This window comes from Mesoplodon bidens, assembly GCF_964165515.1.
Source record: "Mesoplodon bidens genome assembly, chromosome: 4".
Lineage (NCBI taxonomy): Eukaryota > Metazoa > Chordata > Mammalia > Artiodactyla > Ziphiidae > Mesoplodon > Mesoplodon bidens.
The window spans coordinates 118,674,403-118,697,577 of record NC_138160.1 but is presented as its reverse complement, the minus strand read 5'-3'; the positions used below and the strand labels follow the sequence as shown (position 1 = coordinate 118,697,577).

The window sequence follows — 23,175 nt, the reverse complement described above, 5'->3', positions numbered from 1 at the left end:
TACGCCACCAGGGAAGCCCCCTTTTTTGCTTCTTCACTGCTATATCTCTATTACCTAGAATCGTATCTGGCACATAGCAGGATGTCAATAAACATTTAGTGAGTGAATGAATAAATGAGTAAAGCCAAGTAGTATACCTTTTTATACATGTATTTTTTTTAACTTAAAAAAAAAAACATTTATTTTATTTATTTATTTTTGGTTGCACTGGGTCTTCATTGCTGCGTGCGGGCTTTCTCTAGTTGCAGTGAGCAGGGGCTACTCTTCGTTTCGGTGCACAGGCTTCTCATTTCAGTGGCTTCTCTTGTTGTGGAGCATGGGCTCTAGGCGCATGGGCTTCAGTAGCTGTGGCACGTGGGCTCAGTAGTTGTGGCTCGCGGGCCCTAGAGCGCAGGCTCGGTAGTTGTGGCACACGGGCTTAGTTGCTCTGCAGCATGTGGGATCTCCCCGGACCAGGGCTCGAACCCATGTCCCCTGCATTGACAGGCGGACTCTTAACCACTGCACCACCAGGGAAGCCCTATACATGTATTCTTCATGGCCCTTTGACACTCATAAGGATTTGATTAAAGGATAGATGTATAAATGGATGGATATATAGATGTATGAATCAAAAAATGAATGAATGAATGACTAAAAAGATGGATAGATTATTGGATGTATGTATGAATCAAGAAAGAGATGGAAGTTGATATTACTACTATGCACTCCAGTTTTTCCTGATAGAAACTGGGTGGTAGGGGCCTCATTCTTGATTCCTTTCACACTTTCTTCTCCCACATTCAGTCAACCACTAAGTCCTGCCAATTTTACATCTCAAATACTTCTTAAATCCTTTTCCTATTTTTTTAGTCCAACTGCTATTTCCCTAGAGCAGGCTCTCTTCATCTCTTGCCTGGATGCTGCTATGGCCTCCTAAGTCATCTGCCTTCAGCCTAGAGCAGGCTCTCTTCATCTCTTGCCTGGATGCTGCTATGTCCTCCTAAGTCATCTGCCTTCAGCCTGTTCCTGCCCCCAACACCATCCACGTTTCAGCCAGAGGGCTCATATAAAATACAACTTTGCCCGTGTCACTCCTCTGCTTAAACCTTCAGAGTAAAGTCAAAAATCCTTAGCACCTACAATGACCCGAACATTGGCCATCTCTCTAGCCTCTCCTCTGCCGTTCTTTCTTTACCTTGCACTGATTTGTATGCCTCTGAAATATCAAACTGCTGGTAGTTCCCACCAGGGATCATGCTGCTTCCCTGTTCTGTCCTTTGCTCAAACTACTCCCCGCTGCCTGGAATGCCCTTTCCTCACAGTCCATAGCTCAAAATTCTTACCTGTTTCAATGTGGAAAGCATGTAACTTTGTAGTTGTGATTATGCTTATTAGCAGGCCCAAGACTAGAGAGCGAAATTTAAGGAGAGTTGTTCAAGTGAGAGTAAATCTTTAAATTTTGTGCTCTAGGTAGCTCACTTGACTCACCTTATTCCCTGTCCTCATCTCTTCTCCTAGATTGGGAGCTTCCTGAGGGTAAGAACTTTGTCTTTTATTCTTATAATCCCTAGCACAGTGGCAGGTGCTCAGTAAATGTGGGAAGGAGGAAGGATGAGTTAGAGGTCCACTGCCTGGGTCTTCAAATCCAGACTCTGTCTCTTACTAGTATGGGAATTTGAACAAGTTCTTCTCTGTTCCTCAGTTTCCTTATCTGTTGAAAAGAAATAATAATAATATCTCCATCATAGGATTGTTTTTCCATGTTAAGGGAAATTATCCATTTCATCAAAATTTAAAATTGATTGACCTAAAGTTCTTTACAGTATTCTGTTGTGATTTTAAATTTTCTACTTTATCTGCCGGTATGTCCCCTTTAAATTTTTTTGATATTGTTTATTTATGCCTTCTCTTTTTCTTGATTGAGCTTATCAAAAGTTTTATTGATCTTCTATAGTATCTCTATTTCCCAATTTGTTAAAATTTGGCTTTGTCTTGTGATTTCTTCTTCCTACTCTCTTTTGGATTAGTCTGTTCTTTTTTAATTTCTTGAGTTGGATGCTTTTTTCCAGCTTTTGCTTTTTTTATATAAGCATTTAAATCCACACATTTCCCTTTAAGTATCACATTATCTGCTTCCCACAGCTAATTTTAATTTCTAAATATCTTTTTTTTTTTTTTTTTTTTGGCGGTACGTGGGCCTCTCACTGTTGTGGCCTCTCCCATTGTGGAGCACAGGCTCCGGATGTGCAGGCTCAGCGGCCATGGCTCACAGGTCCAGCTGCTCCGCGGCATGTGGGATCTTCCCAGACCGGGGCATGAACCGGTGTCCCCTGCATCGGCAGGCGGACTCTCAACCACTGAGCCACCAGGGAAACCCTAAATATCTTCATTTTGATTTAATTTTTGTTCCATGGGTCTAGAAGCATTTCCAAATGCATGGGACCCTTGTTATCTTTTTGTTGTTAAGTTCTATTTTGATTAAAGAAAGTGGTTTATTGACTTTTAAAAATATCTGATGAGATGTACTCTTCTGTCTAGTATGTGATCAGTTTTTTAGATGTTCCATAGGTGCTTGAAAGGATAATCATTGGCTGCCTCATAGGGTATTGTGAAGATAAATATTAGATAATACCTATAAAGCCCTTAAAACAATACTTAGCACATAGATCTCGAGAAGTAGTGGCTCCCATTGTTTTTTTTTTAATTTAAAAAATAATAAATTTATTTATTTTTTGGTTGTGTTGAGTCTTCATTGCTGTGCACGGGCTTTCTCTAGGTGCAGCGAGTGGGGTCTACTCTTCATTGCAGTGCACGGGCTTCTCATTGTGGTGGCTTCTTTTGTTGTGAAGCACAGGCTCTAGACGCACGGGCTTCAGTAGTTGTGGCGTGGGGGCTCAGTGGTTGTGGCTTGCAGGCTCTAGAGCGCAGGCTCAGTAGTGTGGCACACGAGCTTCGTTGCTCCACAGCATGTGGGATCTTCCCGGACCAGGGCTTGAACCCGTGACCCCTGCATTGGCAGGCGGATTCTTAACTACTGCACCACCAGGGAAGTCCCCCATTGTTTTTTTTTTTTTTTTGCAGTACGCGGGCCTTTCACTGTTGTGGCCTCTCCCGTTGCGGAGCACAGACTCCGGACGCCCAGGCTCAGCGGCCATGGCTCACGGGCCCAGCCGCTCCGCGGCATATGGGATTTTCCCGGACCGGGGCACGAACCCGTGTCCCCTGCATCGGCAGGCGGACTCTCAACCACGGCGCCACCAGGGAAGCCCCCCATTGTTGTTTTGTTGTTATTGTTGGTGGGTGACAGTCTTAGCTGTTGCTCTGTGTATCACTAGGTGCCCTGGGAATTAGGGAAATTGAGCCCTTTCCTGCAAGTCAGTGCTCTACAGTTAAGTATCTGCACTGGCTATAGGGTCGATTAATTTTTGACAACACAGAAAACACCACTCAGCTCATTATAGTAGAAACAGTTCAGAGTTTGAGTCAGACTGACATGCACTGGGGTCCCGGCGTGGCCCCTGCCCCTTACTAGCTGTGTGACACTTCCCCTCCCCCAAACTCCTCTTTCCTTACTTGGGTATGATCTTGGACTTGCAGGGTTGTTCAGAAGATTAGGTTAAATGCTTTCAGCATAGGGCTGGATAAAAAGTAGAACTTTGATAGTGTTGGTTTCTTTTCCTTTCCTTCTACTGAGCCTGCAAGGAGAGAGAGGAAGGGAAGTTAGAGCTGTAAGGTTACAGCTGTCTCCACTCTCCTTTTCAGGACTTCTCTCCTTAGAAAGCCTAATTTTCATCCATGCAAGGCTGCGCTTCTCTGATGCTCCTCCCTAGGGAGCAGCTTGAAACCAGCCTGACTGAGGGAGAGGGAAGAATAAGGGAAGAGGATGTTGACATATGCAAATCAGCACCCAGCCTCCTGCCAAATTAGTGTGACACCTGCTTGGATAGAATTTTCCTTTTATCTCCTATCCGGAGCAGGCCAATTAATTTTTCAGGCTACCAGTTACCTCATAGATGACAGCTCCTCAGACCCTCAGTGAGAGCAGGGTCAACCTCCTTGACTGCCACACAAACTTGGGATTTGCCTTTGCCCTTTCTAGGGTCCCCAGGTAGGCTGAACGTCTCAGGGACATCTCTGTCTTGCCCTCAGCTTTTGCTTCGCTTCCCTCAACACTGACTTTTACCTTTCCTACTTTCTCTCCTTTAAGCCTCAGTCCCAGTGTGCAAAATGGGTTGGTTGGTTTTCCTACTTTTGAATCCAAGGAAGAGGAGGCACGAAACACATGGAGGGCAGAGCTAAAGGGGGCAGAATAAGGGAAGCCTGGACAGGGGTGTTTCAAAAACAGTCTCAGACAGAGAATTCCCTGGCGGTCCAGTGGTTGGGACTCTGTGCTTTCACTGCTCAGGGCATGGGTTCAATCCCTGGTTGGGGAACTGAGGCCGCGTGGCCAAAAAAAAAAAAAAAAAACACCTCAGACAGAGATAGTCACTTTGCCTCCATTCTCGCCACTTCCTTTAGTTCCTTTGCCTCCTGTCATCCTGTCATTTCATCCCTCCCATTCTAATTCCCACACATAGCTCAGACAACATTCATTTTTACTCTGCTCCTGCCTCGAGGCTACCAGAGAAAACCACAGAACTGTGCTCATTGGCTCCAGGGTCTGATTTCCAGTCGTGGTCAGGCCTCCAGTGTCCTTTGGTTATCTTTTTTGTTTTTTTAAAAATCTATCTATCTATTTATTTATTTATTTATTGGCTGCATTGGGTCTTTGTTGCCGTGCACAGGCTTTCTCTATTTGCAGTGAGCGGGGGCTACTCTTTGTTGCAGTGCGCGGGCTTCTCATTGTCGTGGCTTCTCTTGTTGTGGAGCACCGGCTCTAGGCGCTCAGGCTTCAGTAGTTGTGGCACGTGGGCCCAGTAGTTGTGACACATGGGCTTAGTTGCTCCAAGGCGTGTGAGATCTTCCCGGGCCAGGGCATGAACCCGTGTCCCTTGCGTTGGCAGGCAGATTCTTAACCACTGCACCACCAGGGAAGCCCCCTTGGTTATCTTTGTAATCATCCCCAGCCCTTGATCTCTTTCATTCTTCTGCTATGGGTATTTGCGCTTGTTTCCAGTTTCAGCTGTTATGAATAAGGTTGCTATGGATATTCTCATACACTTCTTTTTGTGGACATATATTTTTCTTTTTCCTGGGTAAATGTCTAGGAGTGGAATTGTAGGTTATAGGATAGGTGTATATGTGTATGTTTAACTCTATAAGAAAGTGCCAACAACTTTCCAAAATGGTGTACCAGTGGGGCCCTTATTAAAAAGCAAGATCCCTGGGCTCTGTGCTGGACTTACTGAATCAGAATATTCCAGGAATAAAGGAGAGACAGCTGTATTTTTAGAAAGCTCCTTCTGTAATTTTAATGCAGCTAGTTCATTAATTGGCATTTGGAAACCACTGGACAACACTAAGAATCTTTACTTTCTTGTTTTTCATTCCCTTCTCAGTAAATGTAATTCTGGCTTCCATGTTCACCATGTATCATGCTTGTAAATAATGAAATAGTTGACTAACAGTGATTTAAGAAGTAAGAACATTTATTTATCTCATATAACAAGAAATCCAGAGGTAAGTAGCTTCAGGTTTGGGTTATTTCACCACTCAGTAATACAATCAAGGGTCCAGGCTTTGGAGAGTTCCCTGGTGGTCCAGTGGTTAGGACTCGGTGCTTTCACTGCTCTGGTCCTGGGTTCAATCCCTGGTTGGGGAACTAAGATCACACACACATACACACAGACAGACAGACGGACACACACAAAGATCCAGGCTTTTCTCATTTGCCTTCCTCAGGGTGTTTGTTCCATTCTTGAGCTTGTCCCCCCCACAGTCCTAAGATGGCTACCACAGCTCTGAACAGCATGAGCTCATATACAACTTTCAAGCTGGGAAAGGAAGGGGTTGAAGATATCTATTGTATTGAAAAGGAAAATCTTTTCCATAAGCTTCTAGGCTTATTCCCAAGTCCCTTTGCCCAGAACTAGGTCACTTGTCTATCCTTGGGTTTAAAGGAGTGGGGGAAGGTGTACTGAGAAATTATCCAGCCTCCCCTGTAGTGGGAGGTAGTCCTTGTAATTAGGGAAGGAGGGTGGGAAAATAGCTTTGGGGTAAATAATTAACAGTATCTCCCCAAGACCTCACTACAACTGTTCTTTTGGTCACCTTAATTGCTAGATCCAATGTCTTCTCTCCAGTTTTCCTTGTACTTGACCTCTGTGTGATGTTCTACATTGCTGGCTCCCTCTTTCTTGAAGCTCTTCTTTTGTTTTCTGCTACATCTCTCTACATCTCACTTCTCCTTGGACTCCTGTCTATTACCTTTCTCTTCTTTTTGGTTGACATTACCCTGGGTTTTTAACCAGACCCTGTCTGGATACCTCTGAGCTTCTAAACCAAGCAATCCGCCCTAGCCATGTGACTAAGACCTAATGAGAGCTGTTTGTGGCCTACCCCTTGAATCTTTGTATTTGGCCATGGGCTTCCTTTCCCCCTATAGTCGTGATTCTCCCTCTGCTATCTATCTCTGTCTCTTCTCTCCATTACAGAGCTATTGCTCTTGATAAGGTTCTTACTAGATTTTTCTTAAGGACAGAATTTTTTTAAAAATTATTTATAACTTCCCATAGGGTAGGTCCTGGAACTGAAGGGCCCATTGTTTTCAAACACTCCTGGGGTTTTCAAATAGAAGTTGAATTGCTCCACAAAATTAAGACATGATGTATTTGGAGTCCCAGAGTTTAAAAGATCAAGAAGAGAGACACTAGAGTCAGTTGAGAGCTGGGTGATGGAAGAGTTGAGAAGGACCTTCCACTTATGCCTGCGTAAGAGAATTTGGATAGACATGTCTAGACCTGACTTTTCAAGTGAAACCATGTAGGTTGTGACCCCTCTCTGTGACTGCACAAATTTTTATGTAAAACTTCTGAAGCTACCATGTAAGTGTTGTGACTTGATTTCAGACAGACATCAGTGAGGGGGCCAAGGTTTATGAGGCTGGCAGTGTGGACAGCGCCACATCTGAGTCACACCCAGACTATTGAAGTCCCTCTCTGATCTCTTAGCCTCTGACCTGAAACTGCTTCCAGCCCACCCTCCATGTAGCTGCCAGAAAGATCTATGACACAAACCTAGGTCATTTTCTTGTGGCATCTTATCCTGACCACGGATTGAACCCTGTGCCCTGTGCAGCGGGAGCACAGTCTTAACCACTGGACCACCAGGGAAGTCCGGTTAAATCTTTTATTTATTTATTTATTTTTTGGCGGTACGGTACGCGGGCCTCTCACTGCTGTGGCCCCTCCCGCTGCGGAGCACAGGCTCCGGACGCGCAGGCTCAGCGGCCATGGCTCACGGGCCCAGCCGCTCCGCGGCACGCAGGATCCTCCCGGACCGGGGCACGAACCCGTGTCCCCTGCATCGGCAGGTGGACTCTCAACCACTGCGCCACCAGGGAAGCCCTTAAATCTTTTTTTAAAATTTATTTTTCTTTAATTATTTGGCTGCACTGGGTCTTAATTGTGGTTCGAGGGATCTTCGTTGCTGCTTGCGGGATCTTTAGTGGCGTGTGGAATTTTTAGTTGCGTGCAGAATTTTTAGTTGCAGCATGCCGGATCTTTTAGTTGCAGCATGCGAACTCTTAGTTGCGGCATGTGGGATCTAGTTCCCAGACCAGGGATCGAACTGGGACCCCTGCATTGGGAGCGCGGAGTCTTAGCCACTGGACTACCAGGGAAGTTCCCTGCTTAAATCTTTTAATGACTCTCTAGTTAGTGTTTTTCACTAACTAGGGGCTCATGGATCACTGTGGATGTATTCTCAGGGGTCTTCAGTACCCTTTAAGAAATGTGTTATTTGGGACTTCCCTGGGGTCCAGTGATTGAGAATCCGCCTTCCAATGCAGGGGACGCGGGTTCAATCCCTGGTCTGGGAACTAAGATCCCACATGACACGGGCAACTAAGCCCGCGTGCTCTAAAGCTTTCACGCCACAACTAGAGAGCCAGCATGCCACAACTACTGAGCTCTGTGCTGCAATGAAAGATCCCGCGTGCCACAACGAAGATCCCGCATGCCACAACTGAGACCCGATGCAGCCAAATAAATGAATAAATAAATAAATATTTTTTAAAAAATGTATTATTTAATTTCAGGATTAGTTTTTTAAAAATGTAAGCATAGTCTGTAATACCCAGATGACTACGTTATAGCCAAACACTTTGAGATTTTAGTGTTGGTTTGCACTTGTGTTTATTGATTGGGTTGGTGAGAAGTGATCTTCTGAAATGAGAGCATTTAATTTTTTAAAAATTTAATTAATTAATTAATTTGTCTGCGTTGGGTCTTCATTGCTGTGCACGGGCTTTCTCTAGTTGTGGCGAATGGGGGCTACTCTTCATTGCAGTGCGTGGGCTTCTCATTGCAGTGGCTTCTCTTGTTGCGGAGCACGAGCTCTAGGTGTGTGGGCTTCAGTAGTTGTGGCACACAGGCTCAGTAGTTGTGGCTCATGGGCTCTAGAGCGCAGGCTCAGTAGTTGTGGTGCACGGGCTTAGTTGCTCCGGGCATGTGGGATCTTCCCAGAGCAGAGCTTGAACCCATGTCCCCTGCATTGGCAGGCAGATTCTTAACCACTATGCCACCAGGGAAGTCCCCAGAATTTAATTTTTAATGCTGTAATTATTTTTATCTCATTGTTCAAAGATATATCCTCAGCACCCAGAACAGTGTCTGGCACATTGTAGGTGTTCAGTAAAGATTTGTTGAATAAATGAATGAAGGAAGCATCTCAAACTGGTTCCTGATATCCTTGGGGATTCGCTACAGTTTGAGATCTCCTTAGCATGGCATGTGAGGCTCTTCACAATCAAGCTAGGAATACTTGACTGGTAATTTTACCAGACAGTCTGGGCAGGATGTGGAGGCGTAGTCCTTTTTAGAAAATAAAAAAACAAAAGTATAAAGGATTTATGTACATTCTGACAGGACAGACATGATATGCAAATTACTTGCAAATATAATGCAGATGGCATGCAACTCCTCATGCAAATGAGTGTCCTGTCTTTGGAAACAACTGCTGGAGCATTCACTAATTTGTCTGTGATACTGGCAGTAAATCTTTTAAGGGCTTAGGATGCAAGTTGCTTTGGTGGGGATGTGCGTATACTGGGGAGGAGGAGGTGGTGGGAAGAAGTCTCTTAAATGCCAGTATGGTGCTGTAAGCCTGAAGCTTAGTATGAAGCTTAATACAGTATGCAGCTTAATACGAAGTTATTCTTCCATGATATTCCAAAGACTGGCTTGTTGGATTCGGCAGAGGGTGTGGGGGCAATGAAATGCAACTCCTTGTACCCTTTCAACTCTTTGGCAACCTCACATCTTCTGTCCCACCCATCTCACACTGCCCATGCTCTGGTCTACTGGAGCAGAGAGTCAGAAATCCCTGGCCTCAGGTCCTCACCATGAGGACTGCAGAAGAGCCTGTGATAAGAGCTCTTGTAAATCATGTCTGAGGGAGGTTAAGAGCATGATGTGGTGTTCTGCATTTCCTAATCTCATGACAAGAAAAATTTAGCTGAATTTCTGCTAGACCTATTTGAAAAAGATGGTTGGTTACAAGAAGCATGGGGGCTTTCTGAGAAATATAGCTGATTAATTTCAATGCCAATGATGTAGTATCTCACTAAGTTGGAAGCTTACTTGGAAATCTAAAGGAAAAAATGTCAACTGTGATTTTTTTCATTATAAAACCTGTTCTTCTCTGTTCCTGATGTAAAAGGAAATTTTTGGTTACACAGACTCTTCTACAATGATTATAACAATGTTGGGCAAATGAAATAAAAGAGCCTCTAGTAGATACACTTTGAAATAACTCAAAATCTGTTTTTTCTCTGACACTTTGCTTTCAATCAGACCTGGGTTCAAATTCCCACCTCCCAGATACACAAACTTGGGCAACTTACTCAACTTTTCTGAGGCTCAGTTTCCTCATCTGTAAAATAGGAATAATAGTAGAAACCTCATGAAGTTGCTAGCAGGGTTAAATGAGATAATGCATGTACTTAGCACAGTGCCTGGGTCATAGTAAGCATTCAGTAAAAGTAGTTATTTGCAGTGGTCATCTGTGGGTTTGCTGCCTAGAGTCCATTCACCCTGCATCTGCTAGCTGTTCCACATTTCCTTCTGGTGAAACATCATTCTCTCCTCAGTCCGTGTTGTTCTAGTGAAACTGACTCCACCCTCAGCATCAGGAGTAAAGCCTGTGACTTAGGTTTAAACCAATCAGACGATTCCATGCTCCAGGCCACAGTGATTGATTAAAAAATGGGGCCATACATGGAGTTACCATATGATCCAGCAATTCTACTCCTAGGTGTATACCCAAGGGAATTTAAAACAGGTCTTCAAATAAAAATTTGTATAGGAATGTTCATAGCAGCATTATTCATAACAATGAAAAATGGAAACAACCCAAATGTCCATAATGTGATGAGTGGATAAATAAAATGTTGGTATATTCATACAAGGGTAATATTATTCAGCCATAAAAAGGAATGAAGTACTAATTTATGCTACAACATGGATGAAACTTGAAAACATTGTGCTAAGTGAAAGAAGACAGGCCATATGTTATATGATTCCATTTATATGAAATATGCAGAATAGGCAAATCCACAGGGATGGAAAGTACACTAGTGACTGCCAGGGATTGGAGGAAGGGAGAATGGGGATGATTGCTAATGGGTCTGGGGTTTCTCTTTGAGGTGCTGAAAATGTTTTGGAATTAGATAGTGGTGATAATTGTACAACATTGTGAGTACGCTAAAAACTACTGAATTTCATACTTTAAAAGGATGAATTTTTAGTAAGTGAATTATGTCAATTAAAAAAAACTAAACTTGGGACTTCCCTGGTGGTCCAGTGGTTAAGACTACGCCCTTCCACTGCTGGGGGTGCAGGTTCCATCCCTGGTTGGGGAAGTTCCTCATGCTGCGTGGTGCAGGCAAAAACCACCCCCAAAACAAAAAACACTAAACTTAAAAAATAAGGGCACGTGACTTAAGCAGGCCAATGAGAGCCAATAAGACTCAATCCAATTATTTAGAGCTGTAAGGGTAGCAAACTAGTTTCCCTCTTGCAGGTCTCCAACTTGAGAGAATACAGGGTCTGAACGTGCTGACCTGTCTTGCCTTGTGTAGAGCCTGAGACTGAATTATCCCACCCAGGTGATAGTAGAGCCAAGCCATGGATAGATATGAAGACCTGGTTATACATTGGAGTTTGTCTGTGACCTTCCTGGTTTTAGGACTGAAAGTCCTGTGTCCCATGTTGGTCACCCTAGTTGGAGCTCTAAATCTACCTCTGCTTGACACTCAGGACTCTGCCTGTAGACTCTCCAAGTACGTGAGTCAATAAATTCCCTTTTTGTTTTAGCAAGTGTCATGGGTTGGGTTTTCCAGAGGCAGGAACTGAGACTGGGTTCAGGGTTCCAGGTGTTCATAGGGAACAATACCTATGAAAGGAAGGAGGCAGAAGAAGATTGGGTGGAGGAAGAAGTCCTTCGCCAATCCAAGAGAGAGCTCTGGAACTAGTATTGCCCTTCAGAGAGTCCCACGCTGAACCAAAATGGTGGGCCCACTATATTCTTCTTTGTTTCTTTTCACCTGCAAACTTATAGTCATCCTTCAAGTCTCAGTCTAAATGTTACCTTTTGGGGGAGTCCTTTCCTGGAGCCATCAGTGCTGTTAAAGTCCAATGGCATTTGGAGCATATGTAGCAATTTGATTAACTAGTAATTGTTTTTTTGTTTTATGTTGTCTTCCTCACAGTCTTCTAGCTTCATGAAGGAAGGGACTGTTCTGGTTAGCTATTTCTAGGTAACAAACTACCCCAAGCCTTAGTGGCCTAAAGCAGAGGTTGGCATAGTAGGACCCATGTGCCAAATCCAGCCTACCAGCTGTTTTTTTGGTGGTGGTTGTTGTTTTTAAATTAATTAATTAATTAATTAATTTTTGGCTGCAGTGGGTCTTCATTGCTGCGCGGACTTTCTCTAGTTGCGGCAAGTGGGGGCTACTCTTTGTTGCGGTGCGCAGGCTTCTCATTGTGGTGGCTTCTCTTGTTGTGGAGCATGGGCTCTAGGTACGTGGGCTTCAGTAGTTGCAGCTCACAGGCTCTAGAGTACAGGCTCAGTTGTTGTGGCGCACAACTACTGAGTTGTGGGCTTAGTTGCTTTGCGGCATGTGGGATCCTCCTGGACCAGGGCTCAAACCCGTGTCCTCTGCATTGGCAGGTGGATTCTTAACCACTGCACCACAGGGAAGTCCCTCACCTGTTTTTATATAACTGAAAAACTAAGAATTTTTTTTTCACATTTTTAAGGGATTGTAAAAGAAACCCCCTAAACAAGAACAATATGTGACAGAGATGGTACATGGCCCACAAAGCCTAAAGTATTTACTATCTGGCCCTTTATAGAAGAGGTTTGCCAAAACAACCATTTTGTTACGTCTCATGATTTTGTGCAACAGGACTTCAGGAAGGGTTTGGTTGGATGATTCTTCTGCTCTATGTGATATTGACTGGCACTGCTCATCGGCACTCAGCTAGAAATTGGTCTGGTCTAGAGGGTCCAAGAAGGCTTCACTCACATGTCTGGTACCTTGGCAAGTCAGCTGGAAGGCTGGGCTCAGCTGGGCCCCTTTCCATACTGTCCCTCCCTCAGAGTGATTGGACTTATGAAAGAGTGGCTCAGGTATCCAAAAAACCAAAATGGAAACTCCGAAAGATGGGGCTTATAATTGAAGAGTGTCACTCCTTCTGTATTCCATTGGTCAAAGCAGTCACAGGCCAACCCAGATTCAAAGGGAGGGGAAATATAACCCACATCTGAATGACAGGAGTGCAAAAAGTTGAGGCTTTCTTTAATTTACTTGAGGACTAAGTCAGCTCACTCACCATACATTGTCAGCTCTTAGCATACCACCTGGCTTATGAACTCAATAAATTTGTTAACTAATGGATATACTCTGGTAGATAAAAGCTGACCTATTTGTAATATGAAAATATTAGATTTGCAGCTAGATCAAAGCTGAGGTCTAACTGGACTCTTAGAAGCACTCCATTCCACATGTTCCATTTTGGGGCTACCATGGGTCATCTCTACCATGCCGCATCTCTCAGAATATTTGAACTTCAGTTTCCTTTTTGGTTAATGAGGGACAATGTATCCTGCATCTCACAGGATTCCTATGAGAATTAAATGGTATAATGAATGCAAGAAAGTGATATAAACTGTAAAGTTCTGTTTAACATTAGGTTGTCATTATTATCATTGTTCCCCAGGATGAGGAGTGGACAAGGCCAGAGCCCCTAGATCCCCAGCCCTGGAGAAGGACCCCTGAACCTTACCCCACTCTTCAGCTCTTACCCCTGCCAGTTCCTGAGGAAAACACATTAGGAGGGTTCCCATGGCTGTGCAGTCCAGTTCTAGCCAGGGAAGATTTATTTCCCCAAAGTGGCTCTAATGATGGTTCGATGGGTCTCATTATTCCATAATGATCTTGGTGCCAATGCCTCCCACCCTGGGCGTCTCTGCAGAGGCTGTGGGGAAATGGGAAGCCACACTAGGTAAACAAATAAGAATGATTAGTTGCATGTGACCAGCCCCTTGACACTTGAGCTGGCCTGTTGTGTGCTCCAACATATGGACTAATAAAGACACTGCTGAGAAAAACCACATTCAACTTGTCACTCTAACCCAGCTCAGAAAATGCAGTATTCTCTTCCCCAGAAGAACCCCCTTGAAACCCTCTGTCCCAGAGACACTGCCATACCTTTCATTTTTTTGTGTCTCATTTTTGACTGGAAGGAGGATTTGTCTGCCTTAGTAATACCTCTTCCAACATTTCTGCGAAAGCTCCTATAGAGTCTGGGCATGATGTATAATATGTATGTAATATGTGTACGTCTGAGAGTGGGATAATTACTTAGAATATAAGTAGGGATATAAAGCCGGATCCCCTGTGTGAGTCTATAAGTACCCACATGTATATATGTGTGTGATTTAACTTTGCCCAGCTTCTAGCACAACATCTGTGTAGCCAACAGGCATGGAAAAGAATAGTAATAGCTAAGAACTATTCAGCACTTACTGTGCCAGGGACCGGGCTGAATGCTTTATATATATTATCCCATTTAATCTCCATAACAATTACTGAGGTGAGTACTAATATTATCTCCTTTTTACAAATAAGGAAACACACCTCTAACATTGCTTAAAGTTAAAGCAACTTGCTTAGTTGGTGAGGGGCAGTCAGGACGTAAAACGTCTGTCCAATTTCAAAGCCTGTTCTTACACTGCTCTACAACCCCAATTCTAGGCTCTCTGCTGACAACGATATTGGATTTGATGATCCAACGTCCTGTGACATGCCACATGGCAAGCCTTATTCTCCACATGTGATCTCCCAAAGCTTTGGTGCTTGGGGAACTTTATTAGGGACAATGTTAGAGGAGAGAAGGGTTCAACCAATAGAGTATGGCAGAAATAATGCTACGTGACTTCTGAGGCTAGATCATAAAAATACCATGCACCTTAATGCTTGGTTCTCTTGGGATGCTCATTCTTGGAAACCAGCCACTAAGTTGTGAGGAGGCCAAGCAGATACTGGGAGAGGCCACTTGTCAGTGTCTTGGCTGACAGCCCCAGCTGAGGTCCCAACTGACAGCCAGCGTCAACTTCCAGCCATGTGAGTGAGAACCATGCCTTAGTTGAGCCACGCCAGTGGACAGTGCACAGAGCAGAGTCTATTCTTCCCTACCAAGCCCTGACCAAATTGCTAAATAAATGACTGTGGATGCTTTGTTATGCGGCTGTAGCTGTGTCTGCTCTGTGTGTGTGTTCCTGTGATTCAGTGCCTTTGTGGGTGCCCATAGGCAGTACAGTTGTGTCAGATGTCTGTGTACATGAGTAGGTGTGTGGTTGAAGGTGTTTCTGGAGACAGAATCATGGTTCTTGGGGTTTAGCTTTGGCCTCAATGGGAGCTGTTTGGTGAGAACACTTTGAATCTTGTCTGTCTTCTGAGTCTCTTCTTTTGCGTGCTTTCCCGTTGAACCAGAGAGGCCTGTTTAGCTGAAAGCAAGTGCAGCTTAAATTTACTTACCTTTTTCTGGCCAAAACTCCCTGGAGATGCCAAAGCCTTCTAGTAGGTGGGAGGCTGCCATCCAGAGGCCTCACATCCCTTTCTCAGGGGGCTGAAAACACTGTTTTTTAAATTTTCCTTTTCTGCTACTGAGGCCTTCAGAAATGCACCTGAGCAAAGCACAGACACTGGGGTCGTTGATGTCTCCTGGGATAGAGAGACCTAGAATTCCTGACTGGCACCAAGGAAGCTGCTGATGGGCTCAAGTTTGCCCGGTCCCAGGGCAGAGGTCATCTCGTCTTTGCACTGCCTTAGCTGCTGCCACCTACTCCATCTGAGTGCAGCACAGGTAGTAGAGGACCCTGGTTCAGATGGCCAGTTCCTCTTGGTCTCCTCGGCAGTGCCCCTCAGCTTCTTTTTTTTTTTTTTTTTTTTGTGGTTCGTGGGCCTCTCACTGTTGTGGCCTCTCCCACTGCGGAGCACAGGCTCCAGACGCGCAGGCTCAGCGGCCATGGCTCACGGGCCCAGCCACTCCGCGGCATGTGGGATCTTCCCGGACCGGGGCACAAACCCGTGTCCCCTGCATCGGCAGGCGGACTCTTAACCACTGCGCCACCAGGGAAGGCCCTCCCCTCAGCTTCTTGCTCTCAGCTTATTGCTTCTTCCATGTTGGCAGCTTGATTTAGCTTTTCTGGGAACGCAGAGAGCTCTCTCTAGCTTCACACTCCTGCCCTTGCACTGACTCTCAGCCTCTCAGGACCTCTAAAGCACTGTTTTCTAACAGAACTTTTAGCGATGATGGAAATGTTTCATAATCTGCACTGTCCAATATGGTAGACATTAGCCACATGTGGCTCTTGAGCACTTGAAATGTGACTGGTGTGACTAAGAAACTGAACTTAAAATTTTATTTAATTTTAATTAATTTAAATCTAAATACTGCATGTGGCTATTGGCTACTGTGTAGGACAGCACAGCTCTGAAGAGTTCAGAGAGAAGATTTTTTCTTTTATTTGTAAAATGGGGATAAAAATTGGCCCCATCTGCCTCATAGGGCTGTCTGAAGCAAACAAGATGATGAATGTGAAAAAGTTTTATTCACATAAGGGATCTGGACAGATAGACAGCAGTGTGAACTTATAGCTCTTTGTTAAAATTTCTGTTTTATGGCCCTTGCTGGACTGTGTTGATTTGATCTGTTTATATTTCTGTCTCTCTTCTGACTCTGAGCTCTTTAAGGGTAAGAACAGGTGGGATAGTATCAGAGATGTATCCTCACCGCATGTAGCATGGTACTCATGTTCAAGTAAATAAAATGTCTGGAGTTCAGAAGTGATTCCTGGCAGCAGGATTTAAAGTGTATGGTGAGGGACTTCCCTGGTGGCACAGTGGTTAAGACTCCATGTTCCCAATGCAGGGGGCCCGGGGTTTGATCCCTGGCCAGGGAACTAGATCCCACATGCATGGCAACTAAGAGTTTGTATGCCACAGCTAAGGAGCCCACCTGCTGCAACTAAGACCTGCTGCAACCAAATAAATAAATTAATTAAATAAATTAAAAAAAATAAAGTGTATGGTGAGAGCTGGGATTGGGGGGTACACAGAGAGGAGGGGGCAGGACAATAGGGTGGTGAGACAGAGAGCTAGGGCTCTGGCTCCCCACACTCAACATTCTAGGGCCATCCAGAGAGAGCAGGGAGCCAATTCCTGATGCCAGGAATGCTTTCACACAACTGGGTATCAGGCTTGTCAGAGATTAATTGAGAAAGTTTGATCAGAGGAGAAGTGATCTATTCATACATTTTGCTTGTTGAGGTAGGCCAGATTGATCATATAAATCTCTGCCTAGCCAGGGCTCTGGGGGTGGGTGCTGTGGTTTCCTTTAATTGATGGTGGCAAGGTTGAAGGTGGTTCCCCAGGCTCTTTACCTTTCCAAGGTTTTGCTCTTCTGGGGAGTGGAAGAGGGAACTTGGAAGCTCTCCAACAGAGCTGTAAGGGACAGAAGGCTTTTTAGTTGTTGTTTACTTATTGAAAAGGAAATTTAAAACTTATTTCTGCTCAATTCCAAGAGTAATACAGGGAAACAGAGAAGAGACCAACGTGATCCCACCACCCAATCTGATCCTTGGATTTCAAACTTTCCACCTTTACAGTGGTCCTCCTTGTTTGGGGGCCACGAGAGTAGAGGCAAGCTGCTTAGGCCCAGCCCTGCACTCTGATTTTAGCAGCTCAATAGGCTTGAGCTTGGAGCTAGTTCCCCTGGGAAGGGGTTCTCAATCAGGGCTTTTAGAGGTTTGGGGATTGGGGGGACACAGAATTTTCCTTCTGTACATATTTGAACTGGTTAGATCTGTCCCAAGAAGGAAGCCATGCTCCCGTGAGTGTTGGCAGCTCTGTGTCCAGCTGGACTCTTCTCTTGGCTCATGCATTTAAGTAAGAATTCTGAGATTTGAGTTATTCTATTTTTAAGCATCTTACTCTTGTAGTACTTTATTAATATCTTTTTTATAACTTGTGTCAGGCTCAATTGTAATTTATATGTTCACTATGCAGTGTACCACTGATGCAGTAAATATTTGTTGAACATTTATTATCTGTCCTCATGGTACTAGGCAGTGACACAAACTAGAATTATTCCTGGGCCCAGCTATTCTCACCAGCCTCCTGGGCGTTCCATGGGAAAAGTGAGCTGTTCCCTGTCCTTTCCCACCCAGTCCCAGGGAAATATCTTATGTAGGTTTTTCTAATAAAGTGGCACTACTCACTGAAGCCTAGGGGCTTGTTCTCTCTTTCCAGGCTACTAACCAAAGTTTGTTCATGGTTGTGAAGTCAATCTTCCATCTGCTTGAAGTAAACATAATCAAGAAAGTAGATTAACTGCTAGAAGCTCACATAATACATAGAAAAGGGAAAGTAACTAAACAGATAGGTTGATTGTTTGCTCTTATTGTTTAGATTATCCTTTCTCTGACTTAAATTCCCAGTTATAGCACTTTCAGACTGTATGAACTTGTATAAGTCTTTCAACCTCTTTGAGCCACAGCTTCCCTATCTATAAAAAGGGGGTGACAGTTCTGATCTTAAGAAGTTATGAGGGGCTTCCCTGGTGGTGCAGTGGTTAAGAATCTGCCTGCCAATGCAGGGAACACGGGTTTGAGCCCTGGCCCAGGGAGATCCCACATGCTGCAGAGCAACTAAGCCCGTGCGCCACAACAACTGAGCCTGTGCCCTAGAGCCCGCGAGCCACAACTACTGAAGGCCGCACGCCTAGAGCCCATGCTCCACAACGAGAGAAGCCATCGCAACGAGAAGCCCGTGCACTGCAACAAAGAGTAGCTCCCACTCACCGCAACTAGAGAAAGCCCGTGTTCAGCAATAAAGATCCAATGCAGCCAAAAATTAAAAATAAAAACGTTATAAGAAGTAAATATAATGTATACGCAACACCTGGCATATATAAATAAGATATTCAGTGGTAGAACGGAATTAGAGCTGCTGGTGACTTTTATTTTTAAAATAATTGGTCGTTGTCAATTCACACATTACATAAGTAGATAAAGTAGGTGACTTGCAGGTGCCCTCTTCTGCATAAATTTTCTAAGGACTGTTTATTGCTTCAGACTCCTTATTGCTTTATCCCAACTGAGTCACGCCAGTTTGATTTTTTACTCCCTACCACCTCTGGTTTCTTTTTGGCCGCACTATGCGTCTTGTGGGAATCTTATTTCCTCAACCAGGAATCGAACCCTTGTACCCTGCAGTGGAAGCCCGGAGTCTTAACCCCTGGACCACGAGGGCAGTACCACCTCTCACTTTTTTCTGATGATCCTTCCGCTAGAAAGAAGTTAAGCTGTGGTTTAGGAACAAAACCAGGCCCGCGGGTACCTCACGCTGGCGGAGGGATACTGGGGTAAATAAGTTCCAGGAGGTTTGCTCAGATAGACGCTAGGGGGCGGGACTTAACAGAAGCCGGGAGGGGTGGGGCTGACAACTCCGATTGCGGGAAAGGGAGAGAGGCGGCTGTACGCTGTTTGGAAGAAGACAGTGGGGCGAGGAGGCAAGTGACATAATAGCCGCGCGCTCACGGCTTCTGACGGTGGCCGCTGCGTCTGCGTACGGGGAGCTGGTTGCCGCTGCGGCCGCCTGGAATTGTGGGGGTTGTGTCTGCCCCTCGGCTGCCGGGCGGGAAGCCGAAGGTAGGGGCGGTGAGGGCCGCCCGGCCCTGGGCCTGGGCTGGGGGCTCAGGGCGCTGCCCGGGTCTCCTCCCGCCAGAGGCCCTGGCGCCTTCCCAGCACTGTTGTGGGGTCCCTACATATCGCCCCCCTAGTGTCTGCGAAGCGGGACGTACAAGGGGGCTCTGGGCTCCTCATTGGTTTCCGCAGACCGGGCCTCTCAGCCCAAGGCTGCCTTCCCTACTTTTCCCTCTCAAAACGTCTCCTGTAACCGTGCTTAAAGGCCAGGAGATGAGGCAGTGGGCATCCGAGACGGGCTTTTGGCTTCGCATCTGTTTTAGTTCCCTTCCCTGTTCCCTTTTCCCGGCCTCAGTTTCTGCATTTGTCCAGCTGCTCCAGTGTTGACATTCTGGTGTCTCTTCACCATGTGGAATTGAGCCCTACCCGCGTCGTATATCCACTCCTGTCTTGTGTTATCCTTTGCCCTGGTAGATGAAATACTTGCCTTTAAAGTAGGGGTTAGAGACTTGGGTGTGTTACAAATCACCCAGAAGGTTGTGCATATCCCTGGGTTTTACTTACAGGAATTTTGGGTAAAGTGGGGCATGGGCACCTGCAATCCTTCCCAGGTGGTTCTGATTTAGGTGGTCCTGAAATCCTCGCTTTGAAATTCTCTGCTAAAGAAGGCAGGAGAAAATCATTTGAAATATGAGCCCCATGTGGGAAAAACAAGGAGTCAGGAAATGCCCAACACCTAAGAGGCCAGTGGGGGCTTCTTTTGCCCTAGAGGAGCTAGAGGGCTGTTTGATGCCTTAAAAAATAATAATTTAAAAAATATGATTCATATGTAAGATCAATTTTCTAATATTTTTAAATGCTTGGCCTTGATTCAAGTCCAGCTGGCTTTCCGGCCTAAATAAAACAAAACAAAAAGGCAAACTGCTTTGGGGGATTGAGGGGGTTAGATTAAACCCAGACTAGGTAGGCAGGTAAAGAATGAATCCTCCATGTTTGCTAAGAGAAGAAATTGATTTTTATAAACATAGTGTTTGTTTTGACAGTGTGAAAGATGTGTTTTGTATTTGTGTGTCTTTTTATCTCCCAACCTACCCAAGCTCTTTTCCTTTATGATAAAACTATAGCCAGATTTGGAGATTGGATAGCAGGACTTGCTCTGTGGCTTCAGTTGAGAACATGGACCTTGGGTTTTAAAGGTGTTGCCACACCAAATTTATTTTTACCTTTCTTTTGGGTGTTCGGTGAATTTTATCAGCTAATTAATACATGTGCTGTTCTGATGAAATTGGCAACAGAGAAGACTTATTGCCCCCATTTTACAGACGATGGGAATGTGGAGTATGTTAGTAGGGATGTGGTAGCTCAGGAATGAGAAATTGCCTTGTCCTGTGATTCCTGCTTTCTTCACCTTTCCTGCTGTCTTTGAATACGAGCTATTCTCTGCAGAGGCCAATTTTGAGTCCTGGTGTGTTTCATTGACCCGAGAAAAGGATAATGAAGTGAAACTGAAAGTTAAAAAAAAGGGTTTGAAATAAACATGCCAGAACTTAATTCTCACTGAGTCTCTTGTTCTCCTTTAGAATGGTATGTGTAGGTGCAAGTGGAGGGGGTTGAGGGTGGCATCACTTAAGTGATATGGCCTTTGTTTTTGTTTTTTTTGGCTGCACCACCCGTCATATGGGATTTTAGTTTCCTGACCAGGGATCGAACCTGTGTCCCCTGCATTGGAAGTGTGGAGTCTTAAACACTGGACTGCCAGGGAATTCCCATATTAAAAAAATTCTTTTTGGATATGGCCTTTGTACAAAGTAGTTTTGAAAATCCAACTCTGACAGAGACATTTTTGAACCATATGAGAGATCAGTTTCATTAATACATGATACCATACTTTTTTTTTTTAAATCCCAAATGGCATGGGTAAGCAATCTTGTCCCTTGACTTCAGATGAATTAACAGTTCATTTGAAGTGGACCTAGTGGTGAACATGAGTTTTTTTTTTTTGGCCACGCGGCGAGGGTTGTGGAGTCTTAGTTCCCCTAGCAGGATTGCACCTGGGCCCTCGGCAGTGAAAGGGCAGAGTCCTAACCGCTGGACTGGCAGGGAATTCCCTGAACATGAGTTTTTTTTAAATTAATTAATTAATTTATTTTTGGCTGTGTTGGGTCTTCGTTGCTGAGCGCGGGCTTTCTCTAGTTGCGGCGAGTGGGGGCTACTCTTCATTGCAGTGTGCGGGCTTCTCACTGCAGTGGTGGCTTCTCTTGTTGTGGAGCACGGGCTCTAGGCGCGCGGGCTTCAGTAGTTGTGGCGCACGGGCTCAGTAATTGTGGCGCGTGGGCTCTAGAGCGCAGGCTCAGTAGTTGTGGTGCACGGGCTTAGTTGCTCCACGGCATGTGGGATCTTCTCGGACCAGGGCTCGAACCCATGTCTCCTGCATTGGCAGGCGGATTCTTAACCACTGCGCCACCAGGCAAGCCCCTGAACATGAGTTTTGATTCTGAATCTGTTTCTTATTAGCCATATGACCTTGGACAAGTTATTTCACCTCTTAGGGTTGGTTTTTCCAATGGATAAAAATGGGAATAATATTTTAAAGAGTGGTTAAATGAGGTAGTACATATGAAAGCTCTTGGGACATAGGAATGCAATAACTGTTTTCACCCTCAAAGAATGAAATTTGCTATAAATGAGAATATTCAAAAAGGAGCGTTTGTAAAGGCAAGTTGTGCCTTTTTCCAAGTAGGTGGATGCCTTCTAATTGTTATTTCATTTATGTTTGTGGATTCATGCTCTGACCTTCTCATCCTGCCTCCTGTCTTTTTCTTCATTCATTTTCTTTTTTTTAACATCTTTATTGGAGTATAATTGCTTTACAATGTTGTGTTAGTTTCTGCTGTATAACAAAGTGAATCAGTTATATGTATACATATATCCCCATATCCCCTTCCTCTTGCGTCTCCTTCCCACCCTCCCTATCCCACCCCTCTAGGTGGTCACAAAGCATAGAGCTGATCTCCCTGTGCTATGCGGCTGTTTCCCACTAGCTGTTTTACATTTGGTAGTGTATATATGTCCATGCCACTCTCTGACTTCGTCCCAGCTTACCCTTCCCCGTCCCCATGTCCTCAAGTCCATTCTGTATGTCTCTGTCTTTCTTCTTGTCCTGCCCCTAGGTTCTTCAGAATCATTTTTTTTTAAAGATTCCATATATATGTGTTAGCATAGGGTATTCTTTTTCCTTTTCTTTCTTTCTTTTTTTTTTGGGGGGGGTGTAGATATTCTTACACCCGTTTTATAGTTTAGGAAATGTAGAGCCAGGGAGTGGTCTCAGTTAATGGTACTCATGATAGGGTTTTTTTTTTTGAATTTTATTTATTTTTTTATACAACAGGTTCTTATTAGTCATCCATTTTATACACATCAGTGTATACATGTCAATCCCAATCTCCCAGTTCGGTATTTGTTTTTCTCTTTCTGACTTCACTGTGTATGACAGACTCTAGGTCCATCCAGCTCACTACAAATAACTCAATTTCGTTTCTTTTTTTTTTTTTTCTTTTTGCGGTATGCGGGCCTCTCACCGTCGTGGCCTCTCCCGTTGCGGAGCACAGGCTCCGGACGCGCAGGCCCAGCGGCCATGGCTCACGGGCCCAGCCGCTCCGCGGCATATGGGATCCTCCCAGACCGGGGCACGAACCCGCGTCCCCTGCATCCGCAGGCGGACTCTCAACCACTGCGCCACCAGGGAGGCCCCAATTTCGTTTCTTTTTATGGCTGAGTAACATTCCATCGTATGTATGTGCCACATCTTCTTTATCCATTCAT

General features: G+C 44.8%; 1 protein-coding gene across 4 annotated transcripts in view; it reads left to right on the top strand.

Annotated features, from left to right (window-relative positions):
* The window catches only part of SIL1 (SIL1 nucleotide exchange factor), a 303,875-nt gene that overhangs the window by 29,122 nt on the left and 251,578 nt on the right, over positions 1-23,175 (top strand). The window contains exon 1 of one of the 4 annotated variants that reach the window (XM_081230896.1): positions 19,175-19,359. The exons of 2 other annotated variants lie outside the window; for them this stretch is intronic. The gene's annotated coding sequence lies outside the window, so the exon portion shown is untranslated. Of the gene's footprint in view, positions 1-19,174; positions 19,360-23,175 lie in introns of those variants that run through there. One more of the 4 variants, XM_081230898.1, reaches the window with a different exon arrangement.